A 10866-nucleotide genomic window follows, 5' to 3' on the forward strand; every position below is an offset into this window, starting at 1 on the left:
TAAAAGCACAAAATGCAATATGTATAAAAATCATTTCTATTTATAAGCTCCCCCTTTATCCTAAAAATACCTCCTATGTAATATCTGTATGTGTAAGCCTACATTATAACCACTTCTTCTAAAGATCAAAAAAATCAAACCTGTTCTACTCCTTCAACCCTCACTAATTTTCCCTCTAAGATTTATTCACAGCTTTGAAAAACCGGCATTGTATCTTCTAAACAGGATTCAGTTCTGTCATGGTCCTGGGCCATGTTGGCCCAGTATTCTTGGTTCCTTTTATTTTCTCTCCTTATTTAGGCCAGGTTTTCTGAGGTGTCCTGTTGTGGTGTTCCCTAAGTGTTTTTTCCCTTTGTGACTCTTACCCCCTTGTGCCCCTCTGTGTATTTATGAGCTCTCGTCTCTCTTTGTGTTTATTCCATGTTTCCCCCAGCCTGTTATGTCTGTGTTCTCCCCGTGCTTTCTCTCCTCCTGTCTGAACCTCTGTGTACTTCCTGTTTTACTTTGACAGTCTCTCGTCAGTATGCGTAATGTTGTGTTCACTCCTGCCCTGTCTCGTTATGTTTATCAGTATCCCCTGTGTTCCCCACCTGTGTGTAATCTCCCTGTGTTCTCTGGGTGTATTTAAGTTGTCTCTTCTGATATTCTAGTTCCTGGTTCGTCTATATTGTTTCCCCTCGGTCTCCCTGCGTCTCTTGTGTATTTCCCCGGACCTCCCTGCATCCTCGTTTCTAGTTTGTGTTATTAGCTTACCCAGTTTAGGTTTCCGGTTTTTTGTTTTTCCACCAGTTCTGTTTTGTGCCCACTGTTGTAAATAAATATTCACCTGCACCAGAGCTGCCGCCTTTTGGGTCCTTTTCTACAACTCCACACGGCTTGCCTCGCAAACCGTGACAAGTTCACTTTTAATCCTTTAACCTTAACTTAAAAATAACAGTTTCAGTTTTACCATATCCAAATGATCAAAAACCCCAAAAGTCCTAAAATGATCCTAAATTATTAAACAATTAAATTATTAAACCCTAAACCCCCTTTATCTTGATACATTTCATGTGTCAAGATACTATACAAAACTTAAAAATGCTCAGTTTTCCCCACTCATGATCCAATCTATGTCATAAAAATAAACTTAAAACAGAACAGTTATCAGTCATGTGTTTCTACAATTAATGGTAACTGAGTTACATCAAAAAATATTTCCCCTTTAGCATTTGGCATTCTCCCAACAATATACTATAATCCCATAATCTAACCCCAGTCAACAAATTTTCTCTGGTAAAAACAAATTGTTTGTCCACATTTATTCATCCTCACTCACATGCAGTCACACATTCACTCACATGCAGTCACACCATGTATTTGCTGATAGTGGAGCTTCCCGCACGATCAGATACTCCACCCTCAGCAAAATGAGCTCAGTCATTTTTTATTTTCCATAGGAAAATATTTCTTTATGCTTTTGGACTGGATTGACTCGCATAAAATCCTTTTTACAGGGACTTACGACCTTGATCAGTCCCCACAGGTAGCTCTCCTCAGCCAATTGTAATCTGGAAAGCCCCCCTTGTATTTGCTCTCCCCGAGAATTTTCAGCGCTGTTGCAGGCCTGCTTAAAACAAAAATGGAAAAAATAGAGCTGATTGTTAGCTCATAAAAACAAAACAAAATCACCTGACAGGTTTTCTTTAAGTGCACTGTTACAAAATAATGGGCCCCTCCCAGACATGTCCATGTTTCCTAAAACTCCCTCTATTAAAAACAAAAACACCAACCCAAACCTAACTGACAAAATCAACCCCTCACCACAACAACCTTAAACACACAAGTCTTGCCACCACATAATTTCACCTCCTCAATACACCGAAAGTCTCATTAAAACCACACAATTTGCAAACAAAAATCACCCCCTTTAACATACTTAAATTCAGCATAAAACCCCCTTGCGACAACGTATAATCACTAAACTATAAACTATTTCCTACCCAAATCTATACTTCTCTTGTCTGCCATGCTTCCTCGTCTGAAAGTCACTTCCTCAGTCACACACATACAGGAAGCTCCTACGTCACCACTCACTCCAACTAATTTGCATACTGAGTCATCTCTCAATGAGTTGCTGTAACAACAGAAACATATGTTTAAACATCACCAACTCATTAAATCATTTTATTTCTTCCAACAGTGATCACTAGTGTTGATCACTCAGTACGAGAGCACTCCTAAGTCACTCTTTTTAAAACTACTTTAATCCCTTTTTTGTTTTCATAACTCCCTTTGTCATATGGCTTATTCTATTCCTCAATTACAAACTCAAATGTATTTTATTAAACATTCACACCATTGTATCATTCATACAAAATAGCAAGCTGTTCTTCATTGCATATGTTTGTGTTCTTAGCCAGGTTTAATCTGTATCTATGCATTAAACTCCATGAGCTTGTCTTGTCTTTATAAGTTTAATGCATTTTCTGTTTGTGTGTGTGAATTTGCATATGGTGCTTTTGCAGTGTGTCAGACTCCTTCATAATTTTGCCTTTAAACAGTCAATTTTCTCCTCCCCAAATTTACTAACCCAAATTCTGATTTCCTACCTTAAATAGCAGCATTCCTTGTCCTCAGCCAGAAGGTAGGGCTCCACTTGCCACTTTCCACCTCCACCCTAGCCCAGCGGCCTTACCCGTCAGGTCCCGTCTTCTTACTGAAGCCGAGTAATCGTGACTGTGCCTGCCTTAGGTTGTCCCAGGGTTTCGAGGTGGGATCTTACCCGTCATGGGCTATCCAGCCTTCCATACTCGCCTGATACGGGGCCCAAGTGGGCAGGGGAGGGAACACACTGGCTCTGGAAATTAAAGGAGTGTAAGCTGCTTCCTTCATTGCATCTTATATTAAACTATCTCACTTCTGACTCCTTCCTAGAATAATTTCACATATGGCACTTTGTGTATGTGTGTTTTCTATTCATTAATGTAATTGTCAGTTATTTTCTCTCTTCATTTTACTTTTTATCTGTTTGTTTGTAACGTTCTACTTTAGTTCTACTAAACCTTGATGTAAAAACAATACTCCCTTATTTCACGCACACACTCTGCATTTTGCCTACGCACACACTTCTCTCTCAGACTTCCTCTGTTCACACATCACCTTGCACTCACTCTACTATCAACTTTCATAGTGTTATTATTATTTAGTATTTTGTACACCTCACACAGAATCATTCAAATCGAGTACTCACAGCATTCACATCACAACCTTCAACTTTCACTTTCAATCCTGCAAGACGCAGAGATGGACATCTCCTTCACCTAACATAAAACTAAATTACCATATCAACATACAATTACTGAAATTCAAACTCAAATACACCGTCTGTTTTAATAAAGTCAAAGAGTAAACAGGTGTACCAAGTGTATGTACTTATGTGTTTTAAACTGAAAGAAAAAGAAACTCAAACTCTTATAACATCACTCATGCCTCTCTCAAATTAAAAACACTTTCAAACTTTAAAACCTCCTACTTTACATCACCAAAGAAATACCTCTCACACCTTTATTCATCATGTCAAAGCTTTCTCCATTTTGCACAGCCTGCCACATGTTTAACAAAAAATCGCTGCCCGAGAATGCTCCCACATATCAAGATGGTCGTTCTCACAAATTTCCAGCAGACCCTCAAATAAACAAAAACAACGACCCAGGCAGGCTTCCAGTTCAGCCTCCTCAATTTCTATGCACACCGAAAACTCATGGGGAGATTCTTCTGTCTCCCCGTGTCCTACACAATTCACCTCCAAATGATCCCCTACAATTGAAATTTCAGTGTGGAATGACGCAGAGATTAACATTCCCTTATTTATTTACTATATGTAACCTGAATTTTTCTCTCTCTTATCAAATAACAAAGGTTATCTTTAAAATTTGTTATTGAACTACTAATTAAGTTGCTTTTTATGGTATCAATGGTAAACTACCCCTAAAAAGTCCACTTTATTGCGTGTTCATTGAGTTACTTCTATTAAGGCTATTTAACAAGTTCAATTTACACATACTCATTAATCTGTCACGCTTATTAGTGGCTCATGGTTACTTAAAACCTATGTCTGACTTGACCACAGAGTTAGAGCATCATTCAATCCTCTCAGGATGACCACTCCACTTACTCTGCATCCAGTCAGCTCATGAATTAACAACACTTGCAGACTGTAACCCTTTTATTTTTTGTTTATGCCTTCAAATCCACCTTAAATCTTCTTACCTAAACGTTGGTTTTAAACACAGACAATTCTTATATTCTATTTTGAAACGCTGTCACCATTCATATATTTACAATGTTATTATTTACTAAGCCAGCATTCTAATCGCAGACATTTATCCACATTTGCAAACAATAGTTATAGGGCTGAATAATCACACAAAACCGAAAGCATAGTCCTCTCATGCGCTCTGCATCAGCTGCCTCATTTGCATGCACACACACTCTCCATCTAAAAATGGCAGCAGGCAGTCAGTGCATTACTGACTCGACACACAGAGATCTCTCACACCAAATTTTCTTATTCTATATTACAACGACGTCTTATATTTACAACCACTGTCAGATCTGTCAGCTTTAGCGCCTACACAATTTTAGACAAATTTAAAATAACCGCCCAGCGGATAAACTCCCTGAGTTTTTTGCGACCAATTAACCAGTATCAAGACTTTAACTGTTTCTGGCCTCATTTCTAAAATCCCTAACTCAATTTAAAAGCGTCAACCAACCCAAACTTTGAAGTTTTAGGTTAAAGTTACACGCCCGAAGTCCAACTTCTTCTGACCAAAAAAGCGCAGGTACCGTTCCAAACGGTAACGAGACTCTATCTCCTAGTTATTCTGGAGTGCCCCAAGCTCCACAGTGACCAACTGACTATCCCTCTTCGAGGACAATGCCTAAGCGTCCTTGGCATTGGCAAGCGTTACCTCTGAGCACTGCGCTTCCTAGAACCCCCACGGTTCCGTTCTAAAATAATTTATAATACTTTGAAACAACAATCAACACCCGAAACAAGTGTATAACTGAGGCAGGTGCAACCTAGTGGTCAATGGAGACTCCAACTCACAAAATGACCGCTCAGGTCCACTCTTATGACCAAATTTGGACTCTAACCAGCACAATAACCAATTCCCTACCAAACTACTTGAGACTTGAACTCAATTTCTTTGGGACTTCAACCCAGTATTTAAACTTTTCTTATCAGACTCTTAACTACTTTCATTTCTTCTTAGCAGAACTCTAACTGCATCAACTCATGAGATTTTCATCAAAATCAAAACAGACATCCACCAGTAACTTCAGTGAGTAGACTTAAATTTTATCATGTCCAATTTGGCACACTTTGGAAATAATTCAACAGGTAGTGCCTTACCTTTTGGATAAGCCGGCTTATGCCCACTCACTTCGACCACTGGAATTCATGTCTGCCCGTCAGACCACCTAAGACCAAATTTCTCCATCTACACCTCCAATCCTCCCTCCTCAACCACCGGACGAAGCCCCCAAATGTTAAGGTTCACAATTGAGGAGGGAGAGTACAAACCACTCTTGGTCCAGAAGCTCTTTGGTCAAACAATGATTTTAATGAACACACGTGTGGGAAGACACTCTGTACGCAGACAGCCAGTAGTCCTCGACTTAATCAAAGCATGAACAGATATTTTATAGCATCAGGGTTTGTTTTACTGACGCCCCTTCATGCGTCACCGGTACATTTTATACATAGATCAGATCAACATCATCATGACTTTTCACCCAGAAAATCATCTTCTATTTTCATGGCTTGGTACTTTCCGTTCTTATCTTAAAATGAATTGTTCCTCTTTCTTGCCGAGACAACAAGGACGGTTCCTCTAAATAAATTTAACTAATGTGTGTGTATGTGTTGACCTCACATGCTCTTTGTGTCACCTCTTCACCTACTGTCTGTGTCTCGTCCTCAAATGCTCCTCAAAATAACCTGCACTTAGACTCTGCTTTCGGTTTCAGTTCTGCAAAAGGCACACTCTGCAAACCTGCAACTTCCTGTCAGCCTGCAACTTAGTCTTTCTGAAAGACACACACTGTTCAACCCCTGAATGCAATATAAACTCCAGATTATATTATTAATGCAATGGTAATAATGACAATTATTTAACAATAGCAGTAAAATAATTTCCCTGCTCCACAAGTGCATATGAATTCTTTGGGTGTTTCTATCACGGGTGTCTCCGCTGCTACCCGGAGAGTGATGTTAACCCTGCCGCCAAGCGGTCATATGGCGAGTTGTATCATGCAAGTTGTGAGAAGGTGAATGCTCTAAGAATGCATTATGGTCTTAATGTCGTGGTCATGTGGGGGTGTGATTGGTCATCATTAAAGTCGACTGATCAGTCAGTCAAGGACTTTATGCGCAAATACAAAAAGCCTGAGCCTCTGGACCCTAGAGACGCGTTGTTTGGGGGGAGGACTAATGCGATGAAACTGTACCACAAGGTTGATGATGGTGGAGATGAAAAGATCAGATACTATGATTTTACAAGTCTTTACCCCACTGTTCAGTGCACGAAACATTATCCAATAGGTCACCCTCAGATCATATCCAATCATTTTGACAGAGTTGAAAATTATTTCGGGTTTGTTAAGTGCACTGTGCTTCCTCCAAGGGGTCTATTTCATCCTGTTCTGCCCTACAAGTGCCACAATAAGCTGATGTTTCCTCTCTGCAGAACGTGTGCTGAAGAGCAGCGCCAGCACAGTGTGCATGCTGAGAGTGAGAGGCAACTGTCAGGTACTTGGGTTTCCTTTGAGCTTGAAAAGGCTATTGAAAAAGGGTATCAGATTGTCTGCATCGCTGAAGTTTGGCACCTCCCTAATAAGACTGACACACTGTTTAAGCCGTATGTCAAAACATTTTTGAAATTCAAGCAGCAGGCATCTGGATACCCGAAAAATGTCAAAACAGCTGAGGAGCAGCAGAAGTTTGTTCAAGACTATTATGAGAGAGAAGGCATCAGACTTGACCCTGCTAAGATTTGTGTAAACAAAGCAATCAGAAGTTGTAATAAACTGCTTCTGAACTCTCTCTGGGGGTGATTCTGCATGCGAACAAATATGCAATCTTGCGAGCTGATTACAGACCCTGCCAGATTCACACAGCTGATGTTCAGTGACCATTATGACGTTCGCCAGTTTTGTTTCATCTCTGATGATGTTGCAATGGTTCAGTGGTGTCACGCTGATGGTAGAGGGTCGCGGGTGAAGGATGTGAATGTCTTTGTCGGTGCTATGACTACGGCCTATGCGAGGCTCACTCTGTAGGACTTGTTAGACAAGCTGCAGGAACGCATTCTTTACTGCGACACAGATTCAGTTATCTTCACCTCTCATCCCGGGGAGTGGGTACCCCCTTTAGGACCATACCTCGGTGAGCTGACTGATGAGCTCAATGATGGCTGGTCTGGAGAGGATGATCACATTACTGAGTTTGTCTCTGGAGGTCCAAAATGCTATGCTTATTACACAAAACAGGGCAAGACTCAGGTTAAGTGTAAAGGTGTAACACTCAATGATGTTAATTCTAAAGTTGTTACCCACGAATCGTTGAAAGGCTTAGTCAAGGCATTTGTGGCCAACAGGGATGCGCGTTTAGTTGCAGAGTCTGACACCATCAAACGCAATAAGAAGAGGTTTCATCTCAGGAATGAAACAGTTGTAAAAAAAGTTCAGGTGGTCTATAACAAGAGAAGGGTGCTGCCTGACTATACAACACTCCCTTATGGATACTGATCAGGATCAAGCCTTTGATGGGAGGCTCCAGCACCCTTTAGTTTAGTTATTAGCGGGCCGAGTAATTGTGGAAAGACTTTCTTTGTCAAAAGCATCATTGAAAAAGCATCTACTATTATTTCAGCCAAAATTGACAATATTGTTTACATCTACTCCTGCTGGCAGCCTTTATACAATCAACTTCTTCAGATAAGAAAAATCACCTTTGTGAATGGTACACCGGAGTCTCTGAGTGACGATGTCCTTTTACCTCCGGATAAGAACAACTTGCTCATTATCGACGATGTGATGAATACTGCGTCTGACAGCATAGAAGTTCAAAATGTGTTCACACAATACGTTCATCATAGGAACTTGAGCTGCATGTATTTAGTTCAGAATTTGTTTATGCAACAATTTCATTCAACACTAATTATTTAACTCTGTTTAACAACCCCAGAGATAAATATCAAATTTCAGTTTTAGGTAGACAGATGTTTCCAGGTAATACAAAATACTTCTTAGAAGCTTTTAATGATGCCACATCCACCCCATACGGGTATCTTCTAATCGATTATAAATCTAAGACGCCTGACTATTTAAGACTCAGAACCAATTTGTTGTCAGATCGTCAAGTTGTTTATATCCCCAAAAAACAGCTAAAGCGGTAAGAAGGATGTCGTATTCACGGATGCAGAGAAACATTGCACTGTTGGAGTTGTTGTATAAATCCCCACCCAGCGTATGGAGGAATATTATTTGTAATGCGAGCATGGATTTTATTAATGCTCTGTGTGAGATATCGCTCAATGTTTTGAAAGGTGTTATCCCGCTGACTGATCAACAGTACAGACAGCTAAAAAAGAAGTGCAGTGGGAGGGGTCTTAGAAGGTTTGGGTGTATACACATACAAGCCGTTGCCATCCTGCTTAGTAGATGTTGGCTTGGTTATGTTGGATATCACATCCTGATGCTGCTGTTTTTAGGTGGGGTTTGACTATGCTGACTCCTTTTTTAAACAATGGTACAGCAATTCTAAACAGGCTGCTGAACAAACCTCCCAGACCTGCGCCATATTGCGTGCTGGTCCCAATATAACCATTAAATTCACCAACAGCCTGAAAAAGGGTATGTGTTGATTTTGGTCGTCTTTCAAATCAATTTCTATGTCATCGATTAAGGATTTCGAGACTGGTGTGTAGTGTGGGCTGTCAAATTGAAGAATGGCTCCCCGACGGTCATCGTCTGTTATATTTATTGCTCTTAATAGCCGCGCATGGGCGTCACCCACAAGCTGGTAATCAACGATATCTGCATAAATAAAAATGTTCTATTTTCCGCCGTATACGTCTGCAGGATGTGGTGCGTACGTGTTTTTATAATGAAGTACAAACGGGTCTTCTGATTTGAATCCTAAGATTCCTGCCAGTCTCCCTCTAAATGTGAGAACTGTGCCCCTAGGGCCCATAACACTAACATAGTTACTAACTTCACTGTATTGTGTTTTAATGTCGGTGTTATGTTTTAATGTTTTATTATCTGCACCACAGATGCATAATGCCCCACAGACAGCTCAATCACAGTTATGGACAATGCTCCATCTTTGACTGGATCATAAATTTCCACTCGCGAATCTGATTGTGGAAAAGACAACCATAGTCTTGGGTATTGAAATTCTATAACACCGACCTCATACGGTTCATTTAAAACAATAGGTTTTGCTAGCTTTGTTCTAAAATTAGATTTCTTATTGCCTGGATAAACATGTGCTGAAGCATTCGAGAAGAGGCTCACATAAAAGCCTGCGTTGTTGTTGTTCGTTTTATCCATTCCTTCCTTCCTTCCTCAGTCTTTGTCTAGTGCAGAATGAAAGTATGCAGAGCTGCGGCGTCTCTGTTAATCACACTTCAACGATGTCTTTTTCAGGGATCCATGAATTCAAATGAGAAGGCCAACCGAGCCATTTGACCAGCGCTAACTTTTTTCGGTCCTCTTTTTTTCTGCCAAGTATTTTCTCTATTTGAAACCTTTTGTTTTTGTCAATAGTCACCTGCTGTATCTCAGGTTCGTAAATTACACCTTTCACTGCAGCTCCTGTGAGATCCTCCAGTTTGTATACGGGAGGGTCTCTTCCTAAACGCTCCTTTATGGTAAAGTACTCGTCTGTGTAGGTCTGATGGTAACCCTTTCAGAATATGCCTCGTAGTTTAGATATTCTCACTGTATCGCCCACATTAAATTTAAAAGTCACCGGTTTTTGGGGTTTCATTTTGTACAGGGTGTTAAAGACTGCTTTCTCATTATCTTTGCACACCTCGGTGGGGGTCATTTTGATAGAGCTGTGATAAGACAGGTTATAGGACTGTACAAGATCTTGGATCACATTAACATATCTTGGCGAGTTAACTGATGTTAAGTATTTCCACATTTTCCCCTTTAAGGTGCGGTTAAAACGCTCTACCACACATGATTTCATTTCACTAAAGGTTGAAAAATGTGTGATGTTATGCTGCTTGTTAAGGTTCAAAAATTGAGGAAGGAGAGTACAGACCACCATGGTCCAGAAGCTCTTGGTCAAACAATGATTTTAATGACTACACACGTGTGGGAAGAACACTCTGTACGCAGACAGCAAGTGATCTCCAACTTCCTCAAAGCATACACAGATTTTATACCGTCAGGGCTTGATTTACTGACGCCCCTTCATGCGTCACAGACAGGATATATACACATACGTCAATATCAAAACCACAACGACTTTTGACACAATTTAAAAGAACAATTGTCTTCTATCTTCATAACAGGTGCTTCCTGTCACTGCCGGATGCTCGCTTGTCATCTTGGCACCTCAGCAGCAGTTCTGCGACAAACTGCTCTTTTTGCAACCCCAAGCAAAACATGATTAAACTTTTACCTATAAATGATTCTCTCTAACTGAGTGTGTGTGTGTCTGTGTGCTAACCACAATTGCACCCTATTTCACCTCGCGACTAGCTCCTGACCTCTAGACAGAGAGACAGAAGCCACTCTCAGATATGTAATAACTGAACTAAAACTATGGATATGTCATCTACTAAATAAATGTTTTAA

General features: G+C 40.4%; 1 protein-coding gene across 3 annotated transcripts in view; it reads right to left on the bottom strand.

Moving 5' to 3' along the window:
• The window catches only part of LOC113017624 (protein NLRC3-like), a 159567-nt gene that overhangs the window by 51435 nt on the left and 97266 nt on the right, over positions 1–10866 (bottom strand). The window lies entirely within an intron of this gene.

This window comes from Astatotilapia calliptera, chromosome 3, assembly GCF_900246225.1.
Source record: "Astatotilapia calliptera chromosome 3, fAstCal1.2, whole genome shotgun sequence".
NCBI classification, from domain to species: domain Eukaryota; kingdom Metazoa; phylum Chordata; class Actinopteri; order Cichliformes; family Cichlidae; genus Astatotilapia; species Astatotilapia calliptera.